This window comes from Echinops telfairi, unplaced genomic scaffold (genome assembly GCF_000313985.2).
Source record: "Echinops telfairi isolate 266 unplaced genomic scaffold, ASM31398v2 ScPeMD7_30;HRSCAF=105, whole genome shotgun sequence".
Classification (NCBI taxonomy): domain Eukaryota; kingdom Metazoa; phylum Chordata; class Mammalia; order Afrosoricida; family Tenrecidae; genus Echinops; species Echinops telfairi.
In genome coordinates, this window is record NW_022103927.1 from 4,072,777 (window position 1) to 4,089,595 (window position 16,819).

Below are 16,819 nucleotides of genomic sequence, written 5' to 3' on the forward strand. Positions count from 1 at the left end.
CTCACAGTATGTGTGGGTCGGGAACAAGGGAGCAGCTTAGCTGGGCCCTCTGTTTCAGGATCTCTTGTGAGGCTGCGTTAAAGGTGTTGATGATGGCTTCCTTCCTACGGGTTGGTTTGACTAGAGGAGTGTCTGCTTCCAAGCTCACTCAAGAGGTGGCTGGAAGAGTTCAGTTCCTCCTGGACTGTGGGAGTGAGGGCCCCAGTTCCTCACTGTGTTCCTTGCCGAATTGAGTGCACCTCTTCATAGGACGGCTCACACTCAGCAAGTGTGCAGTGTTTTTATAACCTAATCTCAAAAGTAGCACCCCGTCACCCTTGCCATATGATCATCATTAGAAAGACGGTCCTAGGTCCTCCTACACTCAGGATAAAGATAACACAAGGGAGTAGGGATATCAGGAGGTAGGGATCAATGGGAGGGCCATTAAGTGGTAGCTGGTTGGCAAGTTTTTATTAAAAGCAAGTAGTATGTATCTCCTTCAATATAAAACAAACCAGAGTACATACAAAATATTTTAAAAATCCTTCCAGATGGTCCTAGTGCAGAAGAACATGATCTTTTGCTATGGAGACACGTTTCGAAACAAAAAGAACAAAAGGTGCTGACTGGGTCATAAACTGGAATCTACTGTCAACACGTCCATCCCCTTAGCTTTTTCAGGACGATTTATCTTGAAAAGATAGCCAGTGGCTTCCACACGTTTTAGGAACTCTCCAATACGACGAGACAGAGGCCAGAGCAAAGGGGAGAAACTAGGAGGGAACAGATTATGCAGCGCGAACTGAACCTTAAAGGGACTATTATTGCTGTCCTTAGGGATATACAAAAAGATATGGCAACTATGAAGCAAGACTGGGATGCTACAGAAAAGATCCTGGGGATAGAATTCTTCAAAATTCCAACAGTAATACTAGAATCAAGAATGTCTGGGAGGTGGGGGAGGGGAAGTGAGTTGCAACATAGGATTCTATACCCAGCCAAACTATAAATCGAAAATGAATTAGAGACATTTTTAAATATACAAGTCTCAACAATTTTACTTCCTAAGGAAGACTGTTTTCCCCAAGTTGCCACATACTTCCCATCTTACAATCACTTTTAGAACCTTGGCACGTTCCCACCGGGGATGGAGTCTGCCTTCTCTTCTCCTGAACCTCTGTTAGTTAACCTTGATGATTGAATTCACAGTGTGATGCTCTGTGACTTTGGGGAGATCACATAAAATACAGATGGAGGCCTGAGAAACCCCCGTTATTTGACCCTTTCCAGTCTTTGTGTCAAAACTGTGGTCAGCAATGCCTTCAGTCCCTGCCTCCATCTGATTGGACTTGCATGAGAGATATCAAGAAGAATCACCAAGCTGAAACCAATCGGAGTTCCAGAACTATGAGGGAAAATAATAACTGTGGCTGTTTGGGGTCATCATAGTTGGGTTGGTTTGTTGCACAACAGTAGATAAGTGAAGCACTTCTCCTGTGGGAGGATGAGAGCCACACAATGAGAGAACAAAGGACAGAGAGCTCAGGAGCTCCAAAAAAGAAAGCGTGAATCTCCTGGGTAATTGTCAAGGGAGCACTCACGATGGGAACTGTATGCTAGACAGAGAAGGAGCACAGTCCTGGTTGGACCGGGTCACATCACGGGGCTTCAGGAAAAGCTGCGTCTGGGTGGTGAAATGGATCGTTTGGGTCTGTTGGAGATTTTGTGGTCAAATGAATGATAGAAACAAACCAAACTCCCTGTCTAGTCTGGGGAGGCTAGAGAAACAAATCCATAGACACTCATATGTGTACAAGAAAGAGCTTTATATACAAGAGCAGTTGAATATTGAGAAAACATCCCACCCCAGTTCAGATCAAGTCCATAAGTCCGATATTAGCCCATATCTCCGATACCAATCTATAAAGATCTCTTCAAACTCAGGAAACACATGCAATGATGCCAAATGCAGGAAGATCACAGGCCAGTGGGTGGGAAGTCTTGGGGATCCAGTGGCATTGTAAGCATCTCAGCACTGGTAGGGGTCTCCATGTGGCTTCTCTGGCTCCAGAGGTCTGGCTCCCTCATCCTTTCTCCATGTGTCTTCTCTACAGAGGTGTCTCGCAGGGAGTGAACCGAGAGAGTCTCCCACCTCCAAGGAGGAAAATTAGGAGTTCCCAGAATCCTCAGGAGAAGGCCATGCCCACACAGAAACCTCACTGACAATATCCTGATCAACAGGCTAGACTCCACCCCTACACTTAATCCTCAAATTGACATCAGATTACATAACTACCACATGGAGTCAACTAGGATTTGTAGCAAACCTGTAAGACAGCATACAGCTACCCCATGGCTTTCTGTGGTAAGTACCTAAAGAAGTAAACAAATAAAATTAGAGCAATTCTTAATCCCAAAGAAAACAAAAATACATAAAGAAGAAAAAAGTCAGTCATAGTTTCTTTTATGATGAATCTCCAGTGATGTAGTGGGTCACACATTCAGCTGCTAACTTCAAGGTCAGTAGTTCAAGCCCACCAGATGCTCCAAGGTATAAGAGGAGACTTTCTGCTCCCATAAAGTTACAGCCTCAGAAACTCACAGGGACAGTTCTGCTGTGCCCTATAGGGTTGCCATGAGTCAGAACTGACTTGATGGCAGGGAGTTGATTTGGTTTTTGAGTCTTGAAACAGTGAAAAACTTTTACTTGGGCATGACAATATACACCCCGAGTCTTCCTGACTCTGCGATGGAACTGTATTGGGGATATAGGGGTGTTGAATTTGTGTATGTGCCTGTGTATGTACAAAGGGGAGGAAAGACAAATAAATCCTCCTCTTCTATGATGGGAAGCCAATAGATAAGGTCTAAATCCAAAAATCTGAAAGATGGCAAAAGAAGTCCTTTAATTAGCTAAGTGACAATAAATAACAGAATAACCTGTTAAAAGGGGTGACAGTGGGTAACTTTGGGAGCAGAAATGAGGAGGAGGGAGGCAGGAGGTTGCTGTTTTGAATAACAGACCTTCTAGATATGTTTCATTCTAACTCCCAGGGGTCCACTGTCCCTTCCCATTTCCTACTTTGTTCTTCCCTTTACATCGTTTGACATGCCACGTATTTTCTGTATTCAGTTCATGTGTTCCCTGTCTCCACTCAGCTTCACAATGGTGAGGTCTCTCTCAGTCCATGTTCAGAAACCATCTGGCACATAGCAGGTTCTTAGTAAGATGAATGATAGAACAAGTGAGCCATGTGCACGCATAACTTTGTGTAGCTGTTTATTTACTCATTTTCACTTTTTATTTTGTAAAAATGTCCAAATTAACCTAAAAGTTGTCAGAGTAGCTGGAAAAGTGTCTACATAACCTTTATCCAAGTTTCCCAAATGTTAACATTTTATCACTTATATTTAGTTCTCTTTCTCTCTTCATTTAAACCACTGAGAATAATTTATAGATATTACGGCTATCTAGTCTGTTCCTTTTTTTCTTTTTGGTGACAGATCAGAATATCATAGAGACAGGTGGGATTACCTGAGTAGGAACAGGGCCATGATTGGGATCCATATGTTGTAGTAAATGAGGGCACTTACCAGATTGGTGCAGGGGCCTTCTCAAATCAGTCTGAGCATGACTCGTAAATAAATGTCTCCCACTACAGTGATCTCCATTAGGGGCACACCCAGGTAAGCCCCTCCTGGCCTGGTCATGAGGGGGGAGGTCATCCACTTTCCAATCCACTCTGTCTAGGGGGAAGGGAGTTCAGTGGAGGTTTAATCTGCATGTGGATTATGCAAACGGTTTTGGGGCTCTCAGTGTCATTCATAGCCTTCTGCAAAACAGATGCTCAGAAGTTAAGCTCTAATACAATTCCCTCCTCTGATCATGGATTGTATTATTTGCAATCCTTGGATCTCACAGGATGGTCAGTGCTCCTTCGGTGTGAACTGAACTGACACCTCACTTAAAATAGTTGCTTGTTTTATGACACGCCTTTAAGACCCCAGATGCGATTCTTTCTGTTAATTGGGCGCCATCTAATTTCTTCACACTTTACTGTCATGCCTGTATCTTCAGTGATCACTTCATGAGGAAAAGTATCGAGCAGGGCCGCATCATAAGAACTAAGTGTTCTTAAATTCAGGCTTACTATTAAGTGTATTCTTCTTTAATCTTATATACATCCGTGTGTTTCCTAAAAAACAGGGCACCTTCTTACACCAACACAACATTGGTATCAAAATCAGGAAATGAATGAGGACACATATTACTGTCTAATCTATAGACCTTATTCTAGGACTCTGCTGGCATAGTGGTTAGGAGTTGGAATGCCATCCAAAAGGCCAGCAGTTCAAACCATTAGCTTCTCTGGGAGAGAAAGACGGGGCTTTCTGCTTCCGCAAACAGTAACAGTCTTGAAACCTCACAGAGGCAGTTCTACACTGTCCTATGGGGTTGCTATCAGTCAGCATTGCCTCAATGGCAATGCATTTGTTTTTTTATTTTGTTTTGTTGTTTGTTTATAGATCTTATTCAGATGCCGCCAATTGTCCTAATAATTCCTTAATAACAAAAGAAGATCCTGGCTCACATGCTGCCATTGTCATGTCTCTTATTGTTGTTTTGAGGTGTCATTGAGTCATTTCCGACTCATATTGTTCCTATCCCTGAGCCCACTGTTGCAGCTACTGTGTCAATCCATCTCATAGAGGGCCTACCTCTTTTTTTATGTCCCTCCACTTTACCAAGCAAGATGTCCTTCTCCAGGGGCTGGTCTCTCCTGACAACATATCCAAAATATGCAAGATGAAGCTTTGCCATCCTTGCCACTAATGAACACTCTAGCTATATGAGGGGGTACCTCACCCCTTTAAAAAATGGGGAAAAACTCTGCCTAGCGTAGTACACATTTTCCCCACTAGGCAAGTATCTAGCGACTCGCTCTGAGTTAGTGCACCAAGTGGCATCACCTGAGAAGGTTCTCTCTGGTCACAGTGAATTTTTTTGTAAAAGCAGTTTCACTCAAACCTCGATTTTTGTGGTGGCTGATATAAAAGAACAATGTGGTTGGGAAGATTTGTTTTCTGCTCAGGAAAATAACCCAGAAACTATTGTGATGTTGAATACAGCCAGGATAGTGCTATTGGAAAAACTCAAGTGTACAAGTGGTTTTCTCATTTCAAAGAAAGGTGAAATGTCGATTAATGACAAACCTCATTCTGGACCTCCATCAACTTCCCAAATGGATGAAAATGTCGACAAAATGCAAGCACTTGTGCTTGAAGACCGACAGTGGACCATTGAAGAGATAGGGAAGTTATCTGAACTATCTTGGAACTCAGTTTACTGACTTTTAATTGAAGATTTAATAAGATCGTTTTGCAGAAGGATCTCTGCAAAAGTTGTGCCTTCGGTTCTGACTGACCAGGAAAAAGAGCTTCGAGGGGAAACATGCCGTGCTTTGAAAGAACAGCTCTGAAGCGACCCCGAAACCAAACATCAATCAAGCCAGTTGAGTTAGTTAATTGTGCCAGCCTGGCCGATAATCACATGTGGGTCTGGTTGAAAGGCGGAGGGATACATGGGTGGTGAAGCCTCGCCTTTCTAGTTCTCGGGTCTCTTGTTTTGTGATGGTTGCATCGGGTGCAGCTGCCTTAGCAGTTCCCTGCTTCAGCTTGCAAGATGGATTTCCTACAAGACATCCCCAAGGAGAAGCCGCATGGATCTATCCCGATGCAGCCCTGGGTGCTGGAGCAGCCGTGTGGAGACCCCTGCCAGTGCTGAGATGCTTACACGTTCACTGACTCAGCTTTCCTCCTGCAGTTGGCATCATTGCCTCTGTTTTGTGAAGTGAAGGACTTTGTGGACTGGTGTTGGGTATGGGTTAATGTTGGACTTGTGGGCTTGGGCAGCATTGGGTTGGGATGTTTTCGTGATGCACATTTTCTTTGCATAAAACTCTCTCTTATACATGAGTTGCGGTGGATTTGTTTCTCCAAAGTACCCAGACTAATACACCAGTGGAAGATGGCATTGCCACCTTGCCCAAATAAAGCTCGTCAAAGATCAAGATGATGCTCATTTGTTTTTTGATGTGAGGGAGATAGTGCATTTGAGTCCGTTCCACCAGATCAGACAGTTAATCAAGCTTTCTATATAGAAGTTCTGAAAAGATTGTGTAACTGTGTGCGACAAAAAAAGGCCTGCTTTGTGGCAGCTGTGGGACTGGTTTTGCCACCATGACAATGCACCTGCTTACACTGCCATCTCAGTGCGCCAGTTTGGGGCAAAAATCAGCGTGTCTCTCTGGCCACATACTCCTTACTGACCTGGCCTACCCTGTGCCACTTCTTTTTATTTCCATGAATAGGGGCATGAAAGGACAGCGATTTGACAATGTAGAAGAGGTGAAGAAAAAAAGGGGGGTGGGGGGAGATGCTATCAACCATCCAAACAAGATACGTTTGAAAAATGTTTCCAAGAATGGAATAACAGATTTGGCAATTGTATTACATGTAATGTAGCGCACTTTGAAGGTAATAAAGTTGTTTTGTAAATAAAATTAAATACATAGCTTTGGAAAAAAATTCCTTTTTGTAGGGGGGTGGGGTCCCCCTCATACTTCTTCCAAGATAGATTTGTTGTGTCCTTTTGTTAGACAATGGGACGTTCAATGTTCTTCACATGCACCATAATTCAAATGCATCAATTATTCTTATGTCTTCTTTATTCCATGTCCAACTTTCACATGTATATGAGGCCGTTGAAACTACAATGACATGGTCAGGAGCACCTTAGTCTTCAGAATAACACCCTTGCTTTTCAATACTCTAAAGAGGTCTTGTGATGCAGTGTTACCTAATACGATTCTTCTTTTATCTCTTGATGGCTGCTTCCATGAGCATTGATTGTAGATGCAAGCAAAAGAAAATCCTTAACAATTTCCATCGTTTCTTCATTTATCATGATGTGAGGATTTTTGATCTTCTTTGCATTGAGTTGTAATCCATACCGAATGCTTCAATCCTTGATCTTTATCAGCAAGTGCTTCAAGTTCTCCTCGCGCTCAGCAAGCCAGGTTGTGTCATCTGCATGGTGCACATTGTTAATAAGCCTTCCTCCAATCCTGATGCCACACTCTTCTTCATATAAGCCAGCTTCTCTGATGATTTTCTCAGCATCCAGACTGAGTCCTTATGGTGAGAGGATACAACCCTGTCGCAAACCTTTCCTGATTTCTTGTCTCTTAGTCTTCTTTAATCTGGAACAGTTCTTTCTTTATGTTTGCCTCATGATTTGACACTTTCATGACTTAATACTTTCTAAGTAAATAAGCTGGTTATTTTGTATAGTGCATTCAAATCATGCATTTTTGGCAAGAAGTAACGATGTGTCCTTAGTGTCATGTATTGGGAGGCACGTGATGTTAATTTGCCCCATTACTGCTGTTGTCAATTGTGAACACTTGCTTGTCTCCAAGGGTACTCAATATAAAGTTGCTCTTTTTGCCTCTAAAATGAACAATAGTCTGTGGGGAGCTACTTTGATTTCATGTAAATGCATTATCCCTCAAATGTACATTCATGAATTTCCTTGTCTCTGATGGTTTGTGCAAGTTTTTATTTTTATTGTTGCCAACTGGTGTGTGCATTAGGCTGAGTTCTCTAGAGAAGCAAAACTAGTGAGAGAAAGAGAGAGGGAAAGAGAGAGAGAGAGAGAGAGAGAGAACTCACATAATTGTAGAAGTGGTTAAGTCCAGTCCAGTTCAGATCCACAGGTGAGATCGTAAGCAGTAGGCTTCTCATAACTTGAGTAGCCCCAGGGGCTGATAAACCAAAAACCAGGAAGATAAAACAGGAAGACCGTAGGCTGATGGATGCACAGACTGATGAATTCAACATTGGTCCGTTGAATGGCAGGTCAAATGGAAGGCCACTGATAGTTCCTAAGGTCAGCAGGCAGTATTGTGCGCTGTTGGCTCAAGTCCAAAGAGTCAGAGGTACATAAGTGAGATGCAGAATCCAGACCGAGCAAGAAGCAAGCGAGGGTCCCCAGAGTGTCCACTTATATGGGAGCTGAGCCACACTCACCAAGGGGGCGTGACCTGAGTAAGGGAGTTGCAATCCACCCCAATCCTGCCACTACTGCTGGGCTGCTCACAGCAGATCCCATCATGGCGTTGATTATATTATATTACGGCAGATTTAGGGGTTACCAGGTCAGATTACATTATATTAGTCACATTTGGGGGCTACCAGGCCAAACTACTGAGAACCTGGGCCCAGCCAAGTTGACACAAAGCCTAACAGTGATATATATATCACTCTGACAAAACTCAAAACTGAAAATCAGCACTATTGTACCCAGTCCAGAGATCAGTGTTTTAAAATACTACTGCCTAGTATTTACTCAAAGACAACTTCCACAAGGGTTAGGAAGGAGGAGGAATAGAAAGGGAAGCACAGGGAGGAAGTGGGTTACAAACACGTGATGCTATTCCATGGGTGTCGCAACCCACGAATGTGTATGTATAGAATGGAAAATTCATCTGCTCTGTCAACCTTTGGCCAATTCACAATAAAAAGATTTGGTTTGGTTTTTTAATTAAGTAAATGCCATTCCCTAGTGAAAGGAACCAGGACTCCTTGGAGAGCCAGTCGATTTGAAGGATAGCAGAGAACATACAGGCTGAGCCTGGAATGTCTACCAGCGCCCCCCCACCACCCAAAAAAAAGCAAAGTGTCCAAAACACAAAAGGATGTGGGTCCTATCAGAGGGACACAGGTGCCAACGACAGAAGCACTTTCTGTAACATTTCAAAGAGCAAAAGAAATAACAGCATTCCGTTATGGAGTCCGTGGGTGGTGAAAACGCTGGACATGCCTGGCTGCTAACTGAAAGGTTGATAGTTCAAGTTCGTCCAGAAGCATCTGGGGAGAAAGACCTGGCGATCTATTTCTGAGAACTTAGCCACTGAAAACCCCACGGGACAGAGTTCATTCTGCTCTGACAAACACGGGACCACTGTGAATCAGAACGACTTGATGTTAGTTGGTTGTTGGGCTAAGACCCGAAGGATAAAATAAACACACATGAATGTGTGCCCGTTGTTTTTTTGTGATGTCGTGCGACTATCACAGGAAGATCACACTTGGCGGCATTAATGAACACAAGTTTATTTCCTCACAGTTGAGGAGGCTAGAAGTTGGATTTCAGGGGTCCAGCTCTAAGGGCTGTTTCTCTGTCTCTGTTGGCTCTCTCTCTCTTCAGTTCGATCTGTTGGCTCCACGGTGATCTTCATGTGGCCTGGCATCTATCTTCCTCCATCTCTGCTTCCTGCTTTGCTTGTTTAATCTCTTTTCTATCTCACAGAGCCTGGTGGAAGACACATCCCACACTAGCACTGCTTCATTAACATAACCAATAAATCCATCCCCAGATGGCATTAGGAGCATAGGCATGAGGTTAGGATTTACAACACATTGGGGGTGGGGGAGGGGGGGGACATAGTTAAATCCATAGCACCTATATAAATGATTGAGTAAATAAGCAGGGTTGCAAAAAGACACAACTTCTTTACCAAAAATACCAATGTCGATAGCCCTCCATTCAAGTGGTGGAGCGTAATTGTCTTCCCTCTCCACATAGTCCTTACTGTAAACTGGACTTGCTTCCACAGAGTAGAGCAGGAAAAGGGGAAAAATAATAACTTAAAAGGGGAAAACCCTGGCAGGCACCACCTTAACCAAGTTTTCAAGGTCAACGTCATTAATATTAAGTCGTGTTGCCATCCTGTTGTTGCTGCTCGGGACTATGGAGTTGATTCCGGCTCATAGCAGCCTGTGTTCAACAGAATGGACCACCGAGCGGTTCTGTGCCATTCTCCCAATGACTCGTATGTTTGAACCCATTGCTGCCACTGTGTCAATCCACCTCTTTGAAAGACTTCCTCTTGTTTCCCCCCATGACTCCCCACTTCAGCAAGCATGATGCTCTTCTCCAGGGGCTGGTTGATCCTGCGAAAATCGCCAAAGTACTTGAGATGAAGCCTCGGTGTCCTTGCTTCTAAGAAGCAGTCCAGCTCTACTTCTCCCTAACAAACCGGTCTGTTCTTCTGGCAGCCCATGAGATATCAAATGTTCTTTTCCAACACCATCGTTCAAAGGCATCCATTCGCCAGTCTTCCTCCTCCATTGCCCAGATTTCCTATGCAAATGACGCAATTGCAAACACCCTGGCTTGGGTCAGGCACACCTTCATCAGCAGCGTGACCTCTTTGCTCTTTAACACTTTAAAGAGGTCATGTGCAACTTTGGAGACGGCAAGGGAGGGAGGACCGAGGAGGGAAGAGAAAGTAATGGATTGGACAGGGAACCCGTGTGAACTTTGGTTTAATGGACGACAGTAACCCACCAGAGGGAGAGGAGTAATCAAGGAATGGAAAACTTTTGGGGCGGAGGGTTGATTACTAGTTTAAACTGTTGAGCACAAAGTTGATGACCCCAAATGCAACCCCTCACCTAATTTACAATAAAAAAGTAGGGAAAAAGTCGATCGTCTGAAATGCAAATCCCCACCTAATTCACAATTAAAAATTGAGATTAAGTTTTTTTAAAAAGATCGTGTGCAGCAGGTTTGACCGATGCCATTGCTTGATAATCAGATGAGATGGGATGGGCTGGGATGAGAGGAGAAGAGGAAGGTGTCGTGTCTCTGTGATCTTCTTCATCAAAGCTTGTAACCCGTCTCATCACAAGTAAACCACCAACAACCCCAAATTGAAGGACGTGCTACAAAATAAAGGGCATTTTGCAAAACCCAGTTCCCTAAGAGTCTTCAAGGTCATGAGAAACAAGAATAAGTCGCAGACCAGAGGAGATCGGGGAGAAATGGCAACTCAGTATAATATGGTATCTGGCACTTCAATCTGAGAACAGAGAAGGCTATTCGTGGAAACCCTAGAGAGGGGCGAATCGAGGATGGGTGTTAGTAAAGCATGCTGCATCCATGGAGTCCCTGGGTCATACAAACAGCTAGTGTGCCTGGCTGCTCACAGAGTGGTTGCAAGTTTGAGTTCACCCAGAGGTGCCTTGGAAGAAAGATCTGGTGATCTCCCTCCCAGAACCCTCAACCATTGAGACCTCTATGGAGCCCAGTTCTACTCTGAGACACATGGGATTGCCACGAGTCAGAATCGATACCGTGGCCACCAGTACTGGTTACTGCCCCAATGTTCGTGTCTTACTATTGACAACGGAGCTGTGGTGGCATAAGATGTTAGCACGAGGGGAAGCTGGGCGAAGGCATCTGGCAATTCTCGGCACTCTCTCCACATTTTCTGTAAATATGCAAGTACTTCGAAATAGAAAGTTTATTTCAAAACATGTAAAAATAAACCGATAATCGAATCCGTCTCCATCAATGCGAGTCACCACCCAGGACCCCAGGTCGAGAGGCTGGTGGGAGGATTTCAATCAATAACATTCTGTTTGTCACCATTTCTTGCCCACTGACTACCTGTGAGGTGCTTGCCTGCTTGACCTTAACCTTGACAGCCCCTGTGGAGTAAGCACACTTGTCCCCATTTTCCATGAGAAAGCGGAGGGCCAGCAGTGAGGCACTTTTCCAAAAACACACAGCTAGGAAGTGCTAGCGCTGGGATTTGAACTCAGAGCAGCATCCAGAATGAGGTTCCAGCTCTTCTTATTCTTGTTTCAGAAGTGTGCAAGGCAGGGGGCTGCAGTGCACCCTTACACCTGGAGTGACCGCTCCACTTCATCTCGGCACTCACACTTGGGTGACTGCACCATGAGCTGCAGCCATGACCAGATGACCAGATGTGTTTTTGTCATTCATACACCCCCACCCCACCTCTCAAAGATCTGGGGACCAACCCATCCTGACCATGGCCAGCCCCGAAGGCAAAGACAAAATGTCTTTTGGCTGATTGATTCCTGCAACTCAACATGACTGGATTAGTGGGCCATTGTTTTAGCAGTCAAATGAATGCAATTTGCAATTATTTATTTTGAGATGCATTTATTTCAGAGATGCTAGCCCTAGTCAATTGAATAGCATCCTCAGAGCCAGTATGGAAATGCTGCTGCTGATTGATAAATTAAATCCCCAGCTGGCAGATATGTTAAAGATTAGAACCGATGGGCATGGGCTACTTTCCGGCAGCATGCTGTGGAACTGTTTCTGTCTTCAGTGCCAACGAAATTCCACGTATGTCTACCTCGATCAACTTCCGTAATTCTGACGAGTGAGGGGCAAGGACCTACCTACCTGCTGCTGTCTGTTGAGGAGCCAGGAAGACTTTGTGGCCACCCCCAACCCCTCACATGTACTAGGGGTATGTGAGATTCCAAGAAGCCCTGATGGGTTGCTCACCTAAAGGGAAGTGGTTCGAACCCCATAGCCTCTCTCATGGCAAAAAGAAAGGCAATCTGCTCCAGTAGAGATTTACAGCCTGACACCAATCCTCTCGGGCCACCATGAGCCAGACTTCATTTGATGGTGGTGGGTTGGGTTTGGGGTCTAATACTAATCATTTCACTGTTAAGAGATTTATTCCTGTGCCGCTCTTCTGCAATGTGAATCCTTTAGGAAAATCCGAGCCCTGACACTTTGGAGGATGAGTGAGTTGAGTTCTTCCTGGAAGAAGGAGATCGAGCAATGGGGGAGTTTGGAGGACTTGGGGAGATCACAAGGAGGGAGAAGGGAACCCCAGCATGTCAACTGCATCATCAGGGCAGCCCTGGGAACACCATTTGATAAAAGGAAAGAATAGATTCTTCTGCCTCCTGGAAACCCTTTTGGAAATGTGGCTGAGCGTCTGGTTCTCACAGGGCTGCGACACTAACAGTCCACAATGCTCAGGACAGCCCAGAAGAGCAAAAAGGCCCCACCTCCAAATGCCAAGGTCCAGCCTACTGACAACCCCGAAGAATGCTGAGAAAGCAACGGCCACCACCCTTGGCTGAACCACAGCAGTGATGTTGAAACCCTGACTCCCAGGGCCGCCTCCCGTCACACTGAGTGAAAACCAGGGGAGGCACTAGGCCCAGGAATCGGAATCTTTTCAAAACTTCACAGGAAATTCTGGTCCACAGCCAGCTTTGTCTGCTGTCCAGCGATGGGCTGATGGGCTAGGCCATCGCAGAGGGCTGTGCTTCATCCTCTGCAGAACCACGGGGAGGCTCTGTGGCCAGAGTACACATGGAGAAGGACCACAGAGCAACCGACAAGCTCACCCCTGGTCCCTGCATTCAGAAGCATCACAACTACATCAATCACCACTCAGTGCACAAATCGCAGGTGTGCAACTCAGCGAAATGTCACAAAGCCATGTAGCTACCATGCAGATGGAGAAGCTTCCAGAATCTCCTTCACCCTCAGGGTGACCACCATCCTGTCTTCTCAATGCACACCTTACCTTTGCCATCTCTGAACTTCCTGTAACAGGAATTACACAGTACAATCTATTCGTGTCTGACTTCTCTGGTTTGGCACATGCTGTGAGGCTCACCTGAGGACCTGTGCTTTACTGCAGGTTGACCATTTGCCTGGCTGTGGAGAGGTCTCAGGGAAACTGTCCCAGGGCACATCTCTTCATTCTATTGATGGATCTTTGGGGAGCCTCCTCCTTTTATTGCTGGAGCCTTGGTGTCATAGTGATTATGTGTTGGGCCGCTAACTGCAAGGTCAGCAGTTCAAAACCACTAGATGGGACTTCTACTCCCACAGAGAGTTACGGTCTCAGAAACTCACAGGGACAGTTCTACCTTGTCTGATAGGGTCACAGTAAGTCTGCATCTACTTGATGGCGGTGTTTGGGGGGTTGTTGGTTTGGGGGTTTTTTTAGTTTTTCTATTTGCTGTTGTGAAAAGTGCTAGGAGTTCTTGGGTATCACAAATAGTAAAGCGCTAGGCCACTGGCTGAAAGGTTGGTGGTTCAAACCCACTCAGGTGCATCCTGGACGAGAGGCCTGACCACCTGCCTTGCAAACCCTATGGAGCAGTTCTGCTCCTGCACACATCCCCTGTGGGGATGCCATGAGTAGGAACTGGCCGGATCACCGTTCACAATAGCTAACAACCCTGGAGGCGTAGAGGCTGTACATTGACCTGCTAACGCCAAGGTCAGCGGTTTGAAACCAGCTGCTGTGCGAGAGAAAGACCAGGCTTTCTACTCCTGTTAAGAGTGACAGTCTGGGGAATTCACAGACGCGGTTCGACCCTGTCCTGTAAGGTTGCTGAGTCTGCATTGACTGATGGCAGCGGGCTTGGTTTTGTGTGGTTTTTTACCAGGGAGCCCTGGTGGCGTAGCGGTCACGTGTTGCGTGGCTAACTGTAAGGCCAGCAGTTAGCACCCAGAATCATCTTCTCGGGACAAAGTAAGGCTTTCTGCTTCTGTAAAGAGTTTCAGCCTTGGAAACCCACAGGGGTGGTTCTACTCTCTCCGATAGAGGTCGCTATGAGTCAGCCGTGGACTCAATGGCAGTGAGTTTGTCTCGTTTATCTTTGGAACAGCATCTTCCCAGAATTCCTCAGCGAACCCAAATACTGATGTGTAGGGAATCAACTAGGATTCATGAGCTGAAGCTTAAAAGAAAAAAAAAAATTGCCTTCTTCATCCACTTCCCCTGTGCCCACCCCCACACTCCCTCCCATGCTCCGCAATGCTTCCTGAAAACTCAGTCGGATCTTGGTACAACCACTTTGGAAAAACATTTGAAGCCATCTTGAAACCCTAAGGGCACACATGCCTCAGCATTAACAACTCCGTGCCTGGCGAGAGTCCTGCAGAAAAGCTCGCTTCTCTGCACCAGTATCTGCCCCTGCCTCAATGGGAGACAACCCGATTGTCCCTCAACCAACAAATTGTGCATATTCTTCCACCGGAATACTATATAGCAATGAAAATGAACCAACTCCAGCGCCATGCAGCCAACAGGTTACTCTTAAAGACATGATGCTGAACAAAAGACGCCACAGACCATACCAGGTCTGGGCCCATTTGGCATGGTATTCAAAAGGAAGCTAAGCTCGGTGGTACTGTTCAGGAATGCACACGAGGGTAGCAAAACTATACAGAAAAGCAAGGGGGGTGGTTACTGATGGAGAGAAGGAGAGTGTAGATGTGCCTAGGGCAGAGATGTTTCTGGGAAGCTGACAATGCTCCTGGAGAAGACTGTTGAAAGCCCCACGGACTGCCAAAAGAACAAACACATCTGTTTTGGAAGAAGTACGGCCAGACTGCTCCTTAGAGGCAAGGATGGCGAAACTCATCTCACGTACTGTGGACATGTTATCAGGAGAGACTCGTCCCTGGAACAGGGGCATCATGCTTGGTAAAGTAGAAGGGCAGCAAAAAAGAGAGAGAGCCTCAACCAGGTGGATGGACACAGCGGCTGCAAACATGGGCTCGGGCACAGGAACGATTGCCAGGCTGGCACAGGACTGGGAGGCTGGTTGGAACTGACTCGATAGCACCCAACAGCAACAACAACACTCCATGTCTAATCCCAGACCTAGCCCCCAAGTGCTGGTTTTGCAGCAACTTTGAACCCTATGTGTGTTCTTCTGTGTGCTTACTGAAATTCACTTTATCAAAGGAAGGTCGGCATTAAAGGTGGTGGTTCTGAGAGTCAAAGCCTTAGCCAGCCAACTAGGTCCTGGTGGGTGATTTGCCCCTAGCAGTTAAGGTTTGCCCCTCTGGGGGGTGGGGGTGGGGGGCGGAGGTCGCAAAGATGGAGGTAAACTTTGTATTCTTGTTTGCAGAGCCCTTGTGATTTGCAGATTACAAAGAAGTGCCCGAAACGATTCTTCCTTGCTTTCAAGAAAAGAAAAAGTGGTTTGCTGAATAGACCAGATTTATTTAGAGATTGACTAATTGCACCTCTAGACACGAATCCTCTTCCCTTTCTATCTTTAAGTTTCTCCCTTCTTTGCTCCTGACCCTCTACTTGCAAGATGCTTGGGAGCGTTAGGGTTGCGGGCCACGGTATGAAACCCGGCTTTTCTCCCAGGCCGGGTGGGTGGGTGGGTGGGCTATGTCGCCACCATCGACCCTCGGTTCTCCCCTTCTTTCCCCCACAAACTCGGGTGAGCCTGGTCCCCCAGCGCCTCCACGATTGGTCCCGGGCCATCATGTGCCCAGTGGCGGGGTGGGTCTTTCTCCGGTTAAACTCATCAATCGCTCCTCTTTGGAGCTGCGCTGGCCAGTGGGTCGGACCCTTGCGCCCATTTCCCCCATCCCACCCACCCTTCCTCTCTTCCTCACCCCTCCACGCCAGTCTTATTTTAGCAAAACCGGGAGGAGGAGGAGGTGGAGGAGGCATTTCTTAGGGAGGACCTGCCTAGGCAATGCAGCACCCAGAAGCAACTACTGAGTCGCTAAGCGAACGGCAGCGCATACCTCTCTCTCTCTAACCGCCCCCCCCCCCCACCTCCGTTGGGAATTTTCAGGATTTCATTGCTGCAATTTACCCCCAAGATGAGGCACCGTTGAGCGGAACGCTGCGCGCACACGCACACGCACCCTCTCCCGAGCCAAAGCGGCAGAGGCGCGGGTGATTCAGGAAAGGGGGGGGGGGCAAAAAAAAAAAGCAAAGACCTGAGGACCCTGCGGCTTCGAGACACCTCAAAAGACCTCCGGAGCGCGTCCCCGCCCCTCCCCCGCATCCGAACCCCGCTCCGATCTTTTCGATCGCCTCGGATTGATTGCTTGGGTGACTTCGAAGCTCTAGGAACTTAAGGCAAACGGGAAAAGGGGATATCATTGGGAGCGTTCCCCTCCCCGCCCGCCACCCCACCCCCCCACCCCCAGCCA